The following is a 6,701-nucleotide window of genomic DNA, read 5'->3' as shown; positions in this document are numbered from 1 at the left end:
AATAAAATAAAATAAAATAAAATAAAATAAAATAAAATAAAATAAAATAAAATAAATCCTTTAATTTTTACTCATAAAACCTGCTGGTGAATTGCCCTGTGCCTGGGTGTGCAGGGCAATGAGAGCTTCTTCAGCAGAAAAAATCCTGTCCTCCTAAAAGGGATGAAATATTAATCTAAGCTGCCAGCATCAGCATTCTAGGATTTTGCTTTTTCAAAGTCATCAGGTTGAAGGGAAACATGTTTTCAGCCCTTGGCCCATCAAAAACAGAACAGTGTTGTTCTGGGAGCTGTTTGTCAGCCTGCTTTTTGATTGAACTGCTTGAATCTTATTTTCCACTTAGTCTCGAAACAGGTTGTTCTGGAGCCAGAACCTGGCAGCAGGATCACACAAACCTTGCAGGCATTGTTAGGGCTGAGTTCCTGCACAGACTGCACAGAACGCTCTCATTCTCTTTCTGCTGTTGTTTCCCCACTGTCACCAGGCAGCGTTTTCTCGTTTAAATAAAAGCTGCCCATCTCGGTCTGGTCCCTGCAGTGTATTTCTCATTAGTTTTTAGGAATGTGGCCTGAGGAAGCACAGCACTTTCCGGGACAAATCCTGGCAAAAAGCCCTCTCTGCTCACCAATAAATCGAAAGCTGTGCTCCAGCACCCTCTAGCAAGGGGTGCAAACATGGCATTACTGCACGGGGGAAGGAATGCTGGGAATAACAAGAAGGAACTCTGCAAGAACAGTGTTTTGGAAGCTCCTTCTGAACTACTGAGAGCACAGTGCTGTGCTGAGCAGAGCGTCCTGTTACTCAGTGCTAAAGAGCTAATGATAGCTAATGCTGAAGGGAGCAGAGTCTGCCAGCTGCCTCAGCTCTGTGACGTTACTGAGCAGCACGTGCTGCCACACGTGTGAAAGAAACTGGAAAATACCCTCAGTGAAAAAGGAAAGCCATTCTAGGATAAGAAAGAGCGCCTGTGTAAGCAGGGCAGACAGAGACAACGCTCGGCGCTCGGAAGAAGATGAAAAATCTGCAGAGGCTGCATCACTTTGCAGCACTGCCAGAGGTTGCCAACAGCTCCTGACCACACGTGGGTGATCAGATCAAACCTGAGCTGGGTATTCTTTATTTTAAATTGGATGCAGATGCCCAAAGCGGTGTGGTGGCAGGAATGGTTTTATTAGCGTGGAAAGAGGAGCTATCGATACAACAGGACATGCAGCAAAGCTCAGAGACTACATGAGCTAATCCTTACCAAGGCAGGGTGTGAAATACAAGCTGGGGTGAGTACTGAACTGAATTTGTTACGCTCAGGAACATGTATGTACTGCTATTCGAGAAACCGTGGATTTCAGCAAAAGGGGTTGGTACTGAAGAGAGGGGAGAATGAATCGAGTGAGAAATCAGAACTGAGTGATTGGAAAGCTCTGAGAGATCTTGGGCAGACCTGGAAAAGCCCAACTTGTGCATTGGGACAGGAAGGTTCCCTGCCCTCCAGCAGGGCCTGCGAGAGCAAGGCTAGGGAGGAGAAGGGGCAGAAGCACTACGTTATCTGTGGCAGCAATGACTGTCGGAAAAACGTATAAAAATCTCTGCTGATGGAGAGTCTAGGGTTTCCAATAAGCATGTTGGATGGGAGGACTTTCACCGCATGCAAGAATGTCTTCTTTAGGGTGTACCTGATGCCAGATTTTTTTCTGCACTTGATGCTCTGGCTTGATCAGGTCTCTGGTAGGGCCACTCAAAGCAGCGTGTTTGCTCCCATTCAGTGCTCTCTTTGGGAGATACGCTCTCCAGCCACACTGACTCTGCGTTCAGCATTCAGCAGACCAGATGTTTTACCAGGCCAACCATCTTTTGTTTCACTTATGGGGGGAGCGATGCCGATTATCCTTGCAGGGTCTTTGAAAGAACATTTCTAGCAAACAGCTGTCAGGTATAACACTGGTAAAGCTGAAGCTGCATTTAGGGTAAGAGCTTGACACAAGGCTCCTTCATGCTCCATTTTTTTCCTATTTCTGTGACCTGGGAAGGCACTGCAGAAAGGGAAGAACCAACAAAGCAAGTCATTCGGCACCAGCTGGAGTGCTCTGCTTTAAACAAAGCAAAGCTAATGGAAGACAGCTGCAATATGCTTGTCCTACTAGACAGAAAGATCTACTGGAAAACATGTGCCTTTGTCTTCCTCAGGCAGTACCTGGGAGGTTCACGATACAGGGATGCCTGAAAAAAATGGGATGCAAATCCTATTCACGTGAAGAAACTGAAGAAGTCACTTAAGTTCTTTGTGATGCAGCTGTAAGGGCAAAAGCAGGTTTGCAGGGTAGCTGTAGGCAGAGCCTGAGGATGGATTTATCCAGAGGAGATGCTTCAGCAAAAGGGCCAATGCATACAACTCAGAAATTGAGAAAACATTTTTAATCAGTGAGGTTGTTTAATTATGCTGGAAGCTATGTGTTATCATTTTCTCCATTATTACTTCTCATTATATTTGACTTGGGAAAAAAAAGAAAAAGAACTAGGAGCTATCTCTTTAAGGGAGCCTGGCAAGAGCCAGCCAAAAAGAGCTGTGCTTGCAGAGAAGTGTCGCACAGCCCTGGGCTTTGTGAGGAGCGTATCCTGTCAGTGTCCTTTGCCGGGAGAGACTGCAGAACACACTTAGCTTTCTACTCTTTAAATGCACAAATGATGACTGCTCTGTGACTCAATTAATAGCTCCAGTGCTCCTGGCAAGCCTGTCTCCCTTGAAGGGCAAAAGCCAGCACTCTGTGACTGTTAATGCCTGCACAACGCTGCAGACTTGTTCTGATTTCCATGACAAGGCACTCCAGGCCCATGGCTGCTGAACCTCCCAGCCCATCTCTGGGGCCTGCCTGCTCTCCCTGCTAGCTGTGCCAGAGCAGCGTGTCCTTGCAATGCCACCAGTCTCATCATGTCATCAGGCAGGAACAGGGGGCTCTGCAGTGAGGGAAGGTCATAAGGCCAGCGCCTGCTTGGGGACAGCGATGTCTTTGTAGACTCTGAGCCATGCTTCAGGTCAAGGCTGTGGGCCAGGCAGTGACAGCCAGAGGGACAGGTTTTCTCTGCAGCCTGTGATGACAGAGCTCTGTTTTCACATAACGCAGCTTTGCCTTTCAAAGGGTGGTAGAATCAGGCTTATTTGAGATTAAAACACTGGATGATGTGACTATGTATCTTTGGCCTGAATTTCCTTCTGCCAGAACACAAGAAAGGAAAAGCAGTGGGGGAAAGCTGGAGAGTGAGTACTAAGTCTGCACTTCAGAGACAGCAAGGGTCCCAGAGTAAAGGGCTGATACCAGAGAGGTGTTATGACAGCCTCTGCTGTCAGAAAGGCAAATGTTTATAGAGAGACACCAGGATGATAATGTGCTCTGGAGGAACATATTAAACACTGAGAATGGGAAGGAAAGGTTGGGGAGACTGAACACAGTAACTTCTGGAAAAAAACATTAACAGACAACTACCATGACGTGTCAGAGGACTGCATCCAAGACCTGTGCACAAACTTAGAAGTGGAAAGTAAATGACTAAGAATGCCCAGAGTGTCTGAGGCTGCAGAGAAAAGGTTAAACTAAAAGAAAGGAGATTTAAATTTTTTTCATCATAAGGGTGGTGAGGCACTGGCACAGGTTGCCCAGAGAATGGTGGGTGCCCCATCCCTGGAGACACTCAAGGTCAGGCTGGATGAGGAGAGCAATGTGATGGAACCCTAGGTGTCCCTGTTCATTGCAGGGGGTCCCTTCCTGTGGGTCGGCAGTCTTTCTGCTCAGAAGCTGACATGGCCAACACTAGGGAGACAACATTAGCCCCACTAGCACTTTCTAAATTGTTTACATGTTTTTAAGGCAACCATAACACCTGGTTTCACCAGGGTTCAGGTTTTGGGTGGCAATGGTTTTTCCCTTATATATTCGTATTGCTGTACATATTGCTTCACGCACGTGACATAGTTTCTGGTTGAAAGACAAAACCACCACCTCTAAAGAAAGCAAGTCCCCAGCGGTTGCAGGGTTTGGGGTTTTCTCTTCTCTTTATCTTCATAAGCGGGATTTTGTAGGGGTTTTGTTAGAAATTTAATAGGTTTCTCCATCAGCCCAGTGGGAAATTCCATCTTGGCTGGGGAACGTGGCAAGAAATGAAGACCTCCAGATACACAGGTTGTAACGCGGCATTAAAAACACAGCTTGAGGCTCCCACCGAAGCACCCTGCCGCCCCTCGGGGGCCGTTCCAGTGCAGAGCCGCGGGAGGCCCGGAGCAGCGGGCCGGGACGCGCTGGGCCGCACGGGGGCGCCGCAGGACGGCGGCTGCGCCGCGGGGCTCCCGGGGGCCTGCCGTGCTGGGCCTCCGCCGGGCTGCGCAAATCCCGGCTTCTTTTTTCTGTTTGTTTTTAAACTTTTGATCCTTAGCGTCATACGACTGCTCCTAGTTCTCGCTGTGGGCAACGAGCAAACTCTCTGTCCGCTCGTGAGATCCGCTTTTCCCTCTCATAATTCACGTCTCTGTGAGTGCATCTGTTGCAGAACTGGCTCTATGAAGCAGCGTGCTTGCGCTCTTTGCAGCTGGGGTCGTTTCGGTGGGAATAACCGGGAGGCATTACTTTTGGAGCGACCGATGGAGCTTTGGTTGCCTCGCCACTTCTCCTGAGCTCCATCGGGGTTATGATGGGTTATGATGAACGGCGGAGTGGACTCAGAAATCACTGTGAAGCTACAGGTGCAACCTTGTTTAACGGAGGAAATCAGGGAGGCGGTGCAGCCACCGTCCCTGGAGGTGTTCAGGAGCCGTGTGGATGTGGCACTGAGGGATGTGGTCAGTGGGCACGGTGGGCATGGGCTGACAGTTCGTCTGGATGAGCTTCAAGGTCCTTTCCAACCTTAACTTTGTGATTCTATCTTCTTCCAGTCATCTCTTGCTGAAGCTCAACAGCTTGATCCTATTTAGCCATTCCCTAAAAGTGTATCATTCCCTACCTTTCACGCTTATCCTGTCCTTGGGACAGATAAAAAAGAAAACTGAGATAAAGCAAGAAGTTGAGTCAAAATCATCTGGGAAAGGATGGTAGAACAGAAAAATGGGATGGTGTTAGAAGCCTTTTGTTATAAAGATCTAGTCCTCTAACGTACCTTTAATATCGGGAATGAATATGACTGTCAATACACAAGAGTTTACTGTTCCAGTAGCAAACTCAAGAGTAAAGGGATGTAGTACCACACTGGCTTATCCCCACAAGTAAAAGGGCAGCTATCTTGGGTGTCATTTTTTTCTTAGTTAACATTTAATGTAAGACCCAGTTACAGTAAGTAATGGTGTATTGGGCTTTTGATAGGAGTTAAACACAGAGGACCATGAGGACACGCATCAGTGGCAGAAAATCTTTCTGGAATTTACATGCTAAACAAGGGAAAGAAAACTAATGAGGAAGTTCTCCTGAGTTACCTGGATGAAAGACTGGCTCCGGAAGGATGCTAGGTGTAAACAGTGTATGGGAACGGATAAAGGGGTCAGTCGGTCTAGGCAACTGAATCTTTAGGGTCAGAAAACGTAAGAATTCAGCAGCAAGTGCCAAAAGTCAAGCTGCGTTAGGCCTTGAAAAGATCTGTAAAGATAATGCTGGAAGCTTTGGTAACTGTATAAATAAAAACCAAATAAAAAAGGAGGAAATAGGGCTGCTTTGTACAGAGTGGGAGGCTGAGATCAAACACAGTATTTGGATCACATTTAGATCAAGGGCGAGGAGATCCAACAGGGTATGCAAGGCTGTTATGGCAGGATGTTAATTCGGCTCTGGGAACAAAACCCACAGTGCTGAGGAAGATGCTTTAAGTCCTTTGTCTAGTAAATGAAAGCAACATTCCCAAGATTTGAATCTACCACAACCTGTACAGTGCTTCAGCTACACCCAAAGAAATTCTGAAGAGATCTGTTCCAAACTCTGTCTTGTGTGCTTCTAGGTCTGTAACAAAGTGTCTCCCTCCCTGACTTTTGTACATAAAACATGGTTAAGCCCAAGATCATGTTTAATAGTTCCTGATCCAAGGACTGTTTGTGCAAGACAACAGCCAGCAATGCCTGGGCACGGTCTGTGGGATAACATGGGTCTGCTCTTCCCAGTGAGATGATGACCATCTTGTTCTTGACTTGTTTTGGAACAGTGTATTAAGCGATACACCTTCTGAGATTAGGATGATCTTAATGATGGAGACCTTTCTGAGAACGTCTTGGATGATCTCTTTAAAGTACTGGTAGGGGCCATTAATAACTACAAAACCCAAACTGGTAGGAATCTTCCACATGGTGTATTCTGGGCTTCTTGAATATAACTTAACCTTCGGCCCTTCTCAAATTAATGTGCTCTGAATTCACTTGTTCATACTTGTTCTGGTTGTTCTCTGATTGCACCTGGTATAACTAGGTCTTGAGTACTCATAGGAAGGTGGGACCATATCATCAGATGGCATCTGAGCTAATCAGCCTCCACTTGGAAGCAGCACTTGGACCACTGCTCTCATTGAATTTAGAGGCCTTAAACAAAATTGCTTGCTAGGCTGTCGAGTGCTTCTTTAGATTTTGTCTTAAATTGCCAAAGTTTCCAGCAAGGGTATTGAGAAGGGCAAACCAGTATTGTTGTTAGGAGCAGGAATGCACACAATTTGTGATGAAACTGTTAGAAGACAACCCACTGATTCTG

General features: G+C 46.6%; 1 protein-coding gene across 1 annotated transcript in view; it reads left to right on the top strand.

Moving 5' to 3' along the window:
- Window positions 1–1,181: 1,181 nt before the first annotated feature.
- The window catches only part of SLC7A1 (solute carrier family 7 member 1), a 61,227-nt gene continuing 55,707 nt past the window's right edge, over window positions 1,182–6,701 (top strand). Inside the window, exon 1 of the mRNA XM_042867321.1 lies at window positions 1,182–1,274. The gene's annotated coding sequence lies outside the window, so the exon portion shown is untranslated. The remainder of the gene's footprint in view (window positions 1,275–6,701) is intronic.

This window comes from Lagopus leucura, unplaced genomic scaffold (genome assembly GCF_019238085.1).
Source record: "Lagopus leucura isolate 7727_CA_CO unplaced genomic scaffold, USGS_WTPT01 Super-Scaffold_100001, whole genome shotgun sequence".
In the NCBI taxonomy this organism is placed as follows: Eukaryota; Metazoa; Chordata; class Aves; order Galliformes; family Phasianidae; genus Lagopus; species Lagopus leucura.
Note: the sequence above shows the minus strand (reverse complement) of the source record. Positions and strands in the feature narration are given on the sequence as shown.